The 13948-nt window shown below is 43.1% G+C and overlaps 1 non-coding gene across 1 annotated transcript; it reads right to left on the bottom strand.

Moving 5' to 3' along the window:
• Positions 1-320: 320 nt before the first annotated feature.
• Positions 321-393, bottom strand: trnav-aac (transfer RNA valine (anticodon AAC)). Its single transcript has one exon. It is a non-coding gene; the product is annotated as a tRNA-Val (tRNA).
• Between the last annotated feature and the right edge of the window lie 13555 nt (positions 394-13948).

Raw genomic sequence — 13948 nt, 5'->3', positions numbered from 1 at the left:
GGTGCGGCTTGGGGTGGGAGGAAGGCAACATGACTGCATGACAGGAAAAATGTACGGGCACAGCAAATGCACGCATAAAAAGCTTGAGCACCTGTGCTCTCAAAATCGGCCCATGTTCAGGAGCAGGAACGAGAGAAATTTAACAAAGCTTTCCACAGCAATGCTTTGGCATTACCCTCCTGTCCACAGCAGTAGTGTTATGACAGCTGCAATTTTGGGTGGCTGACCAGAATGAAAGGCTCACTGACGACAAGGGCAAGGCAAGGAAACTCTGTCCACAGGAATGAAGAAACCTGTGGTCGTGATAAAAGGTGTGCCAGTGTTTCTGCCCGGTTTCGAACCGGGGACCTTTCGCGTGTTAGGCGAATGTGATAACCACTACACTACAGAAACACAGTGCCCCACTGCTCTACCCACTGTCCTTCGAACACCATTGAAATTTGCAGCCATTCAACATTTGATTTCTCTGTTTTAAATCGATTGGTGCTGTCCAACGTTATTGACATTGTAAAAAGTAAAAGATACAACATAAAATTGCCCAGAAAATGTTCATGACGATGTTGTCAGGGTTGCAGGGTTTGGACTGTTGGCCTAGGCCGAATCGACTGGGGCATTTTTTTTTTCCTGGAGCATCAGAAGTTGAGGAATGACCTGATAGAAGTCTGTAAAATCTCGCGAGATATGGATAGAGGGAATAGTCAATGTCAATTTCTAAGAGTCGGCCCGAGTGCAAAATGGGTGGGCACATATTTAAGGTGATAGTAGAATAAGTTAAAAGAATTCTTAGGGTCATATTTTCACGCCGAACGTGGTGTGTGTATGGTGTGAACTGCCAGCGGAAGTGGTGGGCGCTTGTAAAAATGACAACATTTCAAAGGCACCTGAGTGTGTGTATGAATCGGTTGAGCGACGAGGAATGAGACCGTCCCACAGCAAAGTGTTCGGTCACTTTAACCAAAGGTTGATTGAGACCAAACAAAGTGGATCATAGTTCATCCCTGTTCTCTACCTGTTTGACGACTCTTTATAAATACCATTTAAAAACTTCGCTCACATTTCTGCTTCTGCCGCCTACTCAGAGACTTAAAAAACTTAGTGGAAGAAAAGTTTCCTTGTACGTTTCATTTCATACTTTTCTCCTCTCATCTCAATCCTATTCCTGCTAATATTTAATATTTCCCCCGGCAAAGAAATTCCCATTTTCCACACTATGCATCCCTCTCTTCATTTTATGTACCTCTATCAGTTCACCCCTCAGCTTCTGTGCTGTTGCGAAATTTTGGTTAGCTTACTAGAATGAAAGGCTCACTGACGCAAGGGCATGGCAAGGGAGCCACTCCAATCCAGGGAACATGCTGGTAAATGTCCTTTGCACACCCTGCAATGGTTCCACATTTATCCTGCAGTGTGGCGATGAGACGTGCGCATAGTACTCCAAATGTGGTCAAAACAACGTCTTGAAGACATTGCAATAAGATTGGTAAACTTTATACTCACTGATTGGACAGATGAAGGCAAGCATGCTGTAGGCTTTCTTTCCCACCTGAGCCAGTTGTGTTGTCACTTTCAGGAAGCAATGGATTTGCACCCAGATCCCTCTGTCTATCAATGCTCCTCAGCCTCCTGACATTTACTACAAACTTTCTTCCTACATTTGATCTCCAAAAATGCATCATACGTGTCCTGCCAACTTTCCACTTGGTCTATATCCTGTTTTATCCTTTGTATCCTTCCGGCCGATCCACATGTCTACCAATTTTCATTTCATCAGCAAACTTAATCAGATGACTGACGTTTACCTCTAAATTACTTACAAAAACTACAAACAGAGGTCCAGGTATTATCCTAATGGAACCCTACTGGCCACAGACCTCCAGTCAGAAATCCACCCCTCCATAACTACCCCTTTCTAACTTCAGACTCACTGTTCATGCAATAGACCCACATGACATATATTTCCTGGAGAGTTGCCTCTAAATCAGACACCAGTCAGGAAGTGGACAGCATTAACCAACCTGATCTCTTTATTTGCCATTGGATTTTACCTAAACAGTTTATAAATTTCAGCCTCACTGTGTAATGTGAAGAGGGGCCGTGGGACAGCAGTTTCCTCGCCTGCTGTCGAATAAAGATCATTCTAACTGTAAAAGGAATTATTGTAGTTTGGAAATTTACCTTCCTGAACTCATTGCCACCTGTTTTAACAGGAAGAGCTGGAATATCCTGATAGATTTCAACGAGAAGCTGCATGTTTACAAATTCAGTGTGAAAATATCAGTATAGTTTATCAATATGACGCTGTCACTGATTGAATGAAGCAACTGCCCAGAAAGAGGCGGCTGTGTGTTTAAACCCCACGATGAACAGTTTGTGTTGGGCACATCACATCCCTGCAGCAATGTTCCCATTTAAAAACTGATAGGAGAACATCCTCCATGCTTAAAAAGCTGCTGAATAAGCAAAGCACAAAGAAGCAGCATCCCCAATATCGGTGGCTCATGTTGCCGCCAAACACCATGAGCCTGATGTGGCGAGAGCACACAACCTTATGAACTGCCTGCAGACATGCTACTGTTGCACCTCCGGCTCTCAATGAGCGAGCTTTTGCTGCGCAGGATTAAGAGAAGTGATTGTATCCCAACAAGACGTCGTTACCAGCAAAGGGGGACAAAAGGCCGTGCACATTTTATCCAACTTCTTCCCAAGCTCTCTGCCTGTCCCCAATCATCTTCGGTCATTCTCCAATTTGTTTGTCCCTCTCATCCTGCCCTTGATTGCTTCAGCCTCTCTCTTGTGCTTTAACATCCTGTTGTGACCAGGGGAGATTGATTCCAGTCTGTATGTCACAGGGCGGATCCAGGAATAATTCTCGATCCTCCATCAGAAACGGCCAGAAAGAAACGATTTGTTTGTTGGATGGGGGTGGGGGCAGATTCCAAAACAGATACCCTCAGGCATCTTACACCAATATCCTTTCAAGTAAAACGACAAAACAATTAACTCATTGTATTCCTGCACTCGGATCATTAGGAACCGAATGCTCTTGGTTTTGAACGAACCCGATGTGCTTTCCTCAGCTCCCTACTGGGTAAGGTAATGGTGATGCATCTGTTTCAAGATCAGGAGTTTGTAATTTTCTCTCTGGCTCGAATGCAGCTCATAGCATCTTTATACTTCCATTTCAATATTTCTCATCCGACTGAAGCCGTGATGAGGTTTGACTTTCTGTTGCACATGAACGAGAATCCTTTCACTGTCTTACATTTGTAAACGTCACCAAGAGCATCCGAGTTAATGTCCCAGCGGCATCAAAGGAAGGCAAGCTGAAATAGTCCCACAAGCTGCGAGTAGGCACTTTTCCATTTCCTGAACCCACCGACCCAATCATGCAGCTTTTAGGAATGGCAAAGAAACAAACCAGAAAACCAAGTCTCAGCTTTATGAATCTTTAAATATTCTTTGGGAAGTGGAATCCGAAGGGAGTAAAGGGTGAACTGTCCGGTGAACAGAGACAGTCATGGCACCTTCCCCATCTTTAAGAGTCTCAGGCATTGACTCATTTTCTGGGGATCATTCGTTGATCAGGGGCAGTAAATGGATTCCTGCCAGAGCTGCTCTGCTTCTGCTATGGTTACTGTCATGAACCAGGAAAGGAAGCCAACTCAGAGTCGTCAAAATAGCAAATGTCAGCCAAAAGCAAGAAGGAGTCAATTTCATGAATATTTCTTTTGATTTAATTTCATCAAACATCCCCTTTTCACGTCTGCATTTGATGTTAGAATAATAAAGGCATTCATCCATCCCCCTTGGAAACGGAATGAAAACACACCTCTGTCAGAATTTGAACCCAGTCAATAAAAGGCGCCCGATAAAAGCAGGAATTGCATCTCCCAGAGACAGTTCACTTCCTAATTGTTAGGGCATAACTTTTGTTTCCAATAACAAAATAACCTCAGTTCTATTATTAATGCTTCACGGGGAAACATATGCCACCCATTTCAAATTCATAAATTGTTTTTATTGTCAACGCTATTCAACTGCACGCCTTCACGAAATGTATTTACTTCTAAATTTCCTGTATCTGCTTTGAAAAATCCTGATCGGTCCTGTCGCAATATATAATGGGTTTCACTGTGAAGAATATGTCGTACTTTTCAAAACCACAAGCGTTTTCGCGTTGTCTTAATCATCTGTTCATAAAATTTCCTTACACCTATAGTCATTTAAATTTGAATTGATTCTCCTGCCTGGCCCTGCCCCCACCCTTGCCCTACCACCTACATTTCGCCCAACACCTCCCCCACGATCCCTGTAAGATCCAGCCACTGACTCTCTTCCATTGTTAAATCCACTCCTTCTATGTTTTCTTATTTGTTTTTTTAAACCGTCTGGAATCAGATTCTAACTTTATTTCTGGAAAATTGTTGCCAACTTAACTCTCTGAGAGAAAGAAACTCTGTTCTAATATTTCCTTCATCATTCACTGATGGTTTTGAATCTCTGACCTCTCTGAACTTCATTCTCATGAAAAAGGGAATCATCCTCCTATACAGGCACTCTGAAACTCACATAGTCAGGGAAATTACGTTTGTTTACTTCCCAATTTTCCCAGGTTCAGATGCAACTTTTCCAAATTTTGCAACATCACGTGAATGTAATCCTGCATCCTGTCCATCATCCCAATATAGTCAGCTGTGTATTTTCTAATCTCTGCATTGTTGGTGAAGACCGATGACAAAAATTACATACGATGATCCAATTGAGGCTGAACTACAGACATTACGCTTGCACAATGATCTTTTTGCTGACTTAATGTGACTTATTTTTTCCATTTATAAACTGAACCAAATTACTGTCTAATCACATTATGGACATCGTTTCTCTGTGGATCAAAAGCTCTCATCTCCTTTGTTACTTCTTGGAATGTGGGAACAATTTATAATGTCAATATCCCAGTAACCCGACTGACTCTCGGCCATTTCCAAGGGAAGTGATATTCAAACACCTCTCTGTGGGGCTGTCGTCACTTGCAGTGCAGATTGGGTCAGGGCAGTAAATTCCTTTACCAAATGTTAAACTGAATCTGAAATTTACATTTAAGTAAAAAAAAACCCTCCTAATTATGGTGTACTGTCTTTCTGTGTTGATGCCCCATTTGAGCATCACTTCATGCTTCCCTATATTGAATGAACCAAATGATTACTTTGAGAATGGACGTACTTTCCTCACCTCTCAATGTTCTAAACTCTATCGAGCACTGACTGATGTAATTTGTATGCTCCCAAAGGACAGTCCTCACATTCCTAGGATGATTCCAACGAACATTCCTGACGTGACTTTGAAGGCAAGTATTCCCTTCTCCGAGCTAGGAAATCATTACTACACTGACCCTCATTTATGCGCTCATTAAAGCCAAGCCAATTGCAGGAAAACTTTTACATTCAGCTGTTGGAAACTGATCGCTGCAAAGGTCGACCCAACCCCTCATTGTCGTTTGTCTGCCAATGGGAAGCTTGACCGAATTGTTTAGAATGACATCCTGTCTTGTCTGAACACAACCATTCGCTGTTCTATCTTCACCGTCCCGTTATGTATTTTAACACCAAGTAACTTGTCAGTTTGTCTTACTTTTCCAATATTTCCAAACAATCTCACTCATAGTAATGCAGTGGTTTAGTCAATTCGGAAATACCACAGAAGCAGATGGGAGTGTGTTTGTCTTGTAAATCGGAGGTCATGGGTTGTATCTCTACTCGTGTCTTCTAGCCTATTGGCTGTTAATTCCAGAGTTAAATGTTTGTCATTCCCTTTTTGGACCCGAGACCTTCCTTCGAGTGAAGGTTTAACTCGTAGATGTGATCTCAGTGTGACTGAGTTTCCTGTTTACTTTGAAGGAGTAAAGACGAGTGTTTCAAACCTTAAGAGGGCAATGACATCAGTACGAAGTTAGGGCTGAAGTGAAATTGAAAATTGGGTTAAGAGTTAGCCCAGTATAGGGCCGATAGCAGAGATTTACGGAGACAATTCAGAATAGTCAGAAAAAAACGTTCAGTTATACTTGCTAGTTTCCCTTTGCATTTGAAGACGAGTGCATGTTTTTTTTTGCAGCCTTATTCTGGCTTCGCAATTGCATTGCATCACACCACCCAGAAGGTAAGAGTCAGGCAGATAGAGACGCAGAACAAGCAAAACAAATTCAGTGCACGTACAATGACAGTTAAAGTGCCGAGGAGACGCACAGCATGCTGAGATGGAGTGAGATTATTTATCTGAAAGAGTTCCTTATATGACGTCTGTTACATGAAGTCTCCCCTCACTTTGGCAAAAGATGTATTTGCTGCAATGAAACTCTGATAAACAATTAAATATTTGCCTCGCTACGGCACAACGTTTCGAGGCAGTGACATAATGTTTTCTGTAGCAGCGTGGCCTCGCGAAAGGGATGCTAGGACTATCAACCAAATTCAAGGCATCAAGAGATACCTATGCGCCTTACAATGTGTTTGCTGTTCCTGCAAGCAGATTTCAATTGCTTTATCCTTTATCTTCCTTAGTTTCCTGCTTGCAGTAAGCACATCAAACTCAAACAAATCTGCCATGTGTTTCCACTTTCACGCTTTATTTGTAGCCACCACCCAAGCGAGCAGACACATGTACGATAGAGAGATTGGCCATCTCTGGGTCTCTCACTCTGGGATGACATGAATGGCAATGTGCACTTGTTTGATCCACAAATCAGCTTGTAGTACTATCCCATGCTGATTCAGACAGCACCGCCCTCCCTATGAAGTCTGTAAGCTGTGCAGATATGCTCCATTTGTGTAAATGTAACATTTGTCTAAATTGCCAAATTCTGCTGGTCTAACTCTGATTTCACATAGAAACATAAACTTGTCCCAGCGCAGACGGAGACGATGCAACCCAGCTTCACTGTGCCCATTCTCCACAATGAGTACATGGGGAGAACTTTTAGTGTCATTCTCTTGACTTCTCCCTGGAACTCAGTGCTACTTTTAACATAATGATCTAATTCATTTTTCAATAATTTGATTGAAGCTGCTTTTTTGTGACAATCAGACAGTGATTACAGATCGTAGGCAACCCCTGTGTGAAAAAGAAAATGTTTCTCCTGTCATTTTTACTTATTTTCCCAATCACTTTAATTCTCTGCCTAATTGTTCTCGATCCTTTCATGCAAGGGAGCATTTTCTCCTTGCTGACTCTGCATAGATACCTCATGACTTGGAAAGGTTCAAATAAACCCACTTTTACCCTTCGGTTCTCCAAGGAGAACTGCTCCAACTTTCCAAACCATCTTCACTGCTGACATTCCACATATCCGGCACAATTAACGTGATCCTGCTCAGCGCTGTCTCCACTCACCTCGCGTACACATTTACTGATGTTATCTGCCCAAATATTAGGGATAATCCAAGTGGAGCATAATTCAACGCCAGACTGCATGGATAAATGATCTGAATGACTTGATTTGACTTTCACTATTTGCGTTGCCGCGCCATGCTCACTCCAATGACACCTCTGCTTCAGAAGCTCAATCTTATTTCAAGAATCACTACTTTGTGAAATGCTACCAAATTCTCAAAAAGCTGGTCGGGCGACCTGGCAAAACGAATATCAAACAACCAGAGCTCGTCCGACATTTGAATCTGGAACCTCTCACATTCCGGTTGACCACAAATGAGCCAGTAAAACTCTTGTATTTCTACCACAGAATTATGTGTGAAACAGACGACCATTTGAAGAACATCTTCCCATTCTGTCTCCCTGCTCCCTGATGGTATTGTTACTCCCTTGCCCTGGGACGGGACACTCTTCAGTTACGGCTTGAACCATTTTCTTCCTCTTGCAAACAGTACTTGGAGAGAGAGATAGAGGGGCATATGCGCTCTTCTGATTCCTCGCAATTACTTGAGGGGGTGGTCAGTGGCACGCATGCACAGGAAATCAGCAACTTTGGTTGGGAACTTCTGACAAATGTCTGTCATCCGAGACAGAGAAAGAGGTTGAGCTGCTGGGAAAGAGAGAAATGGACACCAGAGATTCTTCTCTCAGGTGAATAAGTGTGAATTATTTTGTACAGCCTGATTGTTGTTCAGAATTTGTCTTCACACAGCAAACCTGCATAAAGACTTTTGCAACAAGGCCATCGATAACTTTGCTGCAACCGGGCACGAGTTATATCGATTATATCTGACGCCAGAAATTCCACATTAAGAGCATCTGCGTAGAACTCTCACTCATGGCCTCAATCCCGTGCAAAAAAGAAACTGTTCAGCACAGCGAGCCCAAGGAGAGTTTCTTGTCACTTTTATCTCTCTGTGGTTATTTAGGAGCGGGGATTTCTGTCCTAATAATAGTGCCTGTGTTGCTATGCTGTCTCCAATAGGCTGATCCATGACTTGATTTATTGCGGTCACGATCCTCTTGTTATTCACAACTTTCCATTTCTTTGGGAGGACCCTGTTGTCTGAAACAGAGTGGGGAATTACTGCAGGTTTCCAGAGCATTGAGCACACTGCATTTCATGCGTCTCATCTTCATTTGTTTTATATGGAGGTTTCGTCCAGTGTCGTATTGCTTGTGCTAACATCCTGAGGTATCTGTTTTTGTTATCAACAAGTGTTTCCTTTGCTCTCTCATGACTTCAGGATGTCGGAACTGATTGTACACAGCTTTCTTTTGGCGGGGTGGGGTGTGCCAGTTGATTGGGAGATTTGGTACAATGGTTGGAAACAATAATGGACTGTGTGGGATTTGAACTAGAGGCTTCTCGTGTAGCCATAACACACAATCCTCAAAGCAAGAATCATACCCCTGAACCAATGACCCGGTACAGCTAAAAAACCCTTCTGACAAACCAGCCATTGCCACCAATTGCACCCAGCTTTGTACCAGCTGAGACTCACTCACAATGAAGTGCATTCCATGTTGCTCCTGGAATTCAGAAGAGCAAAGGGTCTCAAGAATACCTTCTCATTTTGTCTCCCTGCTCTTGACACAGTTTATAAAATTCAGGCTCACCGTTAATGTGAAGAAGTGCGGTCACGCTGTGGTTCCCGCTCCCGCAGTTGGATAAAGATCACTGTCGCTGTGTCCGGTGAGAGGAAATGAATCACTGTTGGTTGGAAACATTTCTTTCAGAACTCTGTCACTCTGCTACAACAGGAGGAGCGGGAAACTCCTGAAAATTGCAAAATAAATTGGGTGTTTATTGGTTAATTAATAAAAGATCAGTATAATAGTATTACAATGGTGTTGTCACCATCTGAAAGAAGAGGCTGTCCAGAGGGAGGTGGCTGTGCGTTTCAACCCCATGATGAACAATTGGTGTATTACTTTGCACACGAAGTGAACAGGGCATTCTGTCCAAAACATTGGGCACACCTCATCCCGAAACTATGTTCTCGTGTAAAAGTGCCAAGACATTTGACACCAATCAAAAACAAGACTTTGATCAATCTATGTTGTCACCAACAACCTCTGCCCTCACATCGACTCCAGGCTGGATCCAGGGCTTATTCCCGACTCTCTTTCAGGTGCAATGAGAGACGAAGGATCTGAGTGGGAAGAAACAACTGAAGAGATTTCTCTATCGGATATTGTTCAGTTAATTCAGCCACCAAAACACAATATTTCTCTCATTTCACCAAGAAAAGTGTCATGAGCATCATTAATAGAAATGCAGAATCATCGGAGTTGTTTAATGTGAGGCCAGACACGAAAGTGCCTGTGATTGTAATGCACGACAAAGATGCTTTGGGATCTCAGACAGACTTTGATTTCACAACAAACCACGTTCCCAAGCTGTCGAAGATTTTCGTGAAAATAAGCCAAACAGCGAATAGAGTACACCGCTGCAGATAACAAGTTTTTGTTCAGGATTTGAACGTGGGACCTCTCACAAGCCTTTTAATAATCTGAAATGAGAATCATATTTCGACACCAACATAGCCAACTACACCTTTCACTTGTAGCGGAGGCGACCCTCATCCAATGACATTTTTTTCCCAAACTCAGATGTCAGAGGCTTGTTTCAAGGTTCCATCTGCTCAAAAGGTGTGTAATAATATCTCTCAACTGGCTGATTGCATTTTAAAAAATCTCAGTTCGGGCAGTGAAAGCAACAACGAACAATTTCTTCCCATTCTGCCCCTGCTCTGAGGCAGCTGCTATTTTCTCTTTTTCCCCCAGGTCCGGGGTCTCTTCAATGGCAGATGGATTAAACCATTTCCTTCCATGGGCAGGCAGTGCTTGGAGATGGTATACGTTTTGCAGCTCCTTCTTAAACACTGGAAGGGCAAAGAAGCAGAAGACGCAGAATCAGATGTCAGGAAATTATTTATGGTAACAGGAAACTTTAGTCAACTGGCATGAATCAGAAACAAAGAGGAGAAGATAGAAGTCAAAACTGGGGACTATTCTGTTTAGAAACTTAATATAGGATCTTTATGTGCAGTCTGTTTGATTTCAGGATTCAACTTCACACAGCAATCTTGCAGCAAATAAACTTTACAACACCGACATCGGTTCCTTTGCTGCGACCCAGCAGGAATTATTCACTGACGCCGATAGTCCCAGATTAAGAGAAACCGATTGAAACACTTATTCAGTGAGTGTCATTCACAACGTTCTTGAGCAGCGGGGCTGCAGGTAGTTCAACGCGGAAGGGAGGGTTAAAAATGAGACATTGTTTCTCCCTCACACGCCCACTCTGTCACAGAGACAGTAGAAAATGTCAGGAGTCACAGGATACCAGACTTCCATCCCACAGGGTTGTGTGAAGTCACATGCTTTCAAAACGCTGCTCCTCCTTCAGGTGAAGTGGAACTTTCCACCGGCATCTCCACGTCTCAGAGACAGGGATCGTGACGCCATAAACCTGCAGCGTGATTCCAGTGCAGAAAGAAGCCGTTCAGCTCATCGAGTCCACAGTCACCCTCTGACCCTTGTATCTCTTTGAGATTATTCACTATCTGTAATAGCTATCCTAATAATGGTGTATTGTGTTTGTGCCATGATTTTTTTCTCCGATATGATAATCCTCCTGTCATTCACAACTTTTCATTTTGCTGGGAGGACGTTGCTGTCTGAAACAGCGTGAGCAACTGCTGGAGGGTGTCCTGTGCGTGGAGCACACCACAACTGATGTGTTTCACATTCAACGATTTACTCCTGCCATGTCAGAGAACAGCTTTAATCAGATCATAGCAGACCAACAGAGAACAGGAGAAGACCACTCAGACCTTCACAAGTGTGCCACCTCACCAGCGTAAACTTGATCCATATATCAGTATGAGATATTTATTTCAGATGCATGGTGTTGCTGGAAGCAGATCAAAATGCATCACAATGATGAGGTCTGATTTCGATGAGATCAAGATCAGTTTGAGATCCCTGAGAGTCTTTGCAGTGAACATTTATCACATGGGGTAGAAGGAAGCAAGATTAAAACAACCTCTGCCCATAGTCAACCGATATCATCACTGGTGGTGAAAAGTCTCGTATAAATACAACTCTCGTTATCTTCAATGCTCTAAAATACGATCCCCCTGTTCACTGGTCCTGATCTGTGGAAACATTTTCTCACTGTCTGCTTCATCCAAACACTAGCGCCAAGAAATATCTGTTTAATCTGATTTTATTGAACAGAACAATCCCAGCCTTTGGAGTCTGTCCAAAAAATCCAAATTCCCTCATCCTAGGGCACGCTGAGGCTGGAGAATTGCGTCGCAAATTTAGGAACAACGTTCATATGGTCGGTGGAAGCATGGAAGCGAAACAAAACAGAAATCTAATCTCCAACTAAGTGAATCTTTCAAAACTTTTTGTAATCCAACTGGAGGAAAATGGGATAATAATCTGCCATTAGAGTGAACCCGGTGCAGGAGAAGAGGCAAACAGAACCATCTGGGGAGCAGAGATACAGATTGGGAAGAAAATATTACTGAAACTTTCCTGTTGCTTCGAATTCCCGAAACAATGCGAAATGTACCGCACTCTGGGGATTTGGGGTTTTGGGGGTTTATACAGGCAGCTTGTTGGTCGAGACGCACGATTCTCACGTAGGGTCATGTACAATACTGACATGCAGGAGGTCCCAGGTGTAAATCCCGCATGAGCCCTGTGTTTTTTTTTAACTCTCACTTTTGCCAAAAAACAACTTGCTTCAATGAAGCCCGTCATAGGAATGGGGCAAAGCTATGATTGCAGCGAACACAGCAAAGGAAAAGAATTGTTCAAATTGAAAACGAATGCTCTTGTTCAACACAATCCTACTCTGAATGAATTTGCAGATAGAAAGAACTGCAAATGCCAGAGTCAGAATCGTCACACCATGGAGCTGAATGAACACAGTGGGTCAGGTAGCATCAGATTAGAAGGAGTTTTGATGCTTCGGACCCGGGCTATTCATCAGAGTGAATAGTCCAGCTGTACTATTGATCAATTATATGCATGTGAAACTTCAGGCCGACGGGATGGGAAGCAATTGGAGACAGCACTGAACAGGTTCATGTGAATGGTGACGTGTATGGGCAAAGTCAGCAATCTAGAGAAATTGGTAAGTTGAGACAGCTCTCCTTGCTGAACGGAAAACTGGTTTGATTGAAATTTCCCAGGTCATGGTGGGTATGAACAGAGGAAATCAGCGGGTGAAAATGCTCACAGCTCTGAAAGGACCGAGAACGATCAGGCAGAGATTTAAAGTCATGAGGAAAACGTCAGAGTGACATGCAGAGGAGCGTTTTTTTGACAAAAAGTAATGAAGGCCTGCAAATGACACATTTGACTGCGACAGAGGCAGATTCATTCACCACAAAACGGAATTCGATGGTTATTGTTAAAAGTAGCAATATGCTGAGTTACAGGGAGAAGGCAAAAAAGATACTCATTTACTCATTGCGGGGAGCGGGCACAGCTTTGGCTGGCTGCATTGTCTCCACTTGCTTTGTGACAAATGTTTTGATTCTGAATGGAATCAGATTTTGACCAACAGAGTGTGGGAACTGAGACAACGGTTATATTTACAAAGCCATGGCACGTTTGTGCAACAGAATAATACACAACAATAGTGAAGATCTCTTGGCATCATTCTTGAACGTACATTCCACACACCAGATGTAAAGCTGAATCCTTGTCTGAACAAAACTACTGTATCCAACAGCAAAGTGGTGCAATGGGAGCATGCTGGCACCATAACTGTGAGGTAGAAGCATCAGAAACCATCCTCTCCTCTTTGCACCAGGTGCGTCATGTTTTGTTCTGTGTTTTGATCAATTTCCCGCTTCTCATAGTTTAATGTGTGTGAAATTAAATATCACATACTGAAACACGGGCCAAATTTAGACAGGTGAGGTTACATGCTTGAGACGGTCTGAAAGTTCTTCTGCTGTTCTCTGTCGGTCTCCTCTGAACTGATTTGTAAACCTTTTCTCTGAGACGGGAATAAACTGGGGAAGTTGAAACACATTCTTCCATGCCCTGCAGTCATTCTCCATGCTAAGATGTAAATAACAAGAGGAGCAGAATGTCGGAGACAACATCACGGCATAGGCACCATTATTAAGGCAAGATATCACCAATTGGGAAAACACCTCAGAGAAATACAAGTGACAGAGAGTAGATGGGCTGAACAGCTTCATTCTGCGTGGGAATGACACCATGGGGTTATGACATCACTCTCCCTGTCTCTGTGAGGGAGCGGGTGGGGGAGAAACAATGGCTCATTATTAACCCCCCCTTCCACGTTGTACTGCCTGCAGCCCCGTAGCTCAGGGCCCATGGGGATGTCTCTCAGTGAGCGAGTGTTTCACTCAGATTCACTTAACGTGGTCAGACATTAACTCCTGCTGTGGATGCAGGAAAGAAACTAATGCCTGCTTTGCAAAAGACTGCCTGCGGGATTCTTGTTTGAAGACTAATCCTGAAA

This window comes from Stegostoma tigrinum, unplaced genomic scaffold, assembly GCF_030684315.1.
Source record: "Stegostoma tigrinum isolate sSteTig4 unplaced genomic scaffold, sSteTig4.hap1 scaffold_92, whole genome shotgun sequence".
NCBI classification, from domain to species: domain Eukaryota; kingdom Metazoa; phylum Chordata; class Chondrichthyes; order Orectolobiformes; family Stegostomatidae; genus Stegostoma; species Stegostoma tigrinum.
The sequence above is the reverse complement of the archived record's forward strand: the minus strand, read 5'-3'. Positions and strand labels throughout refer to the sequence as shown.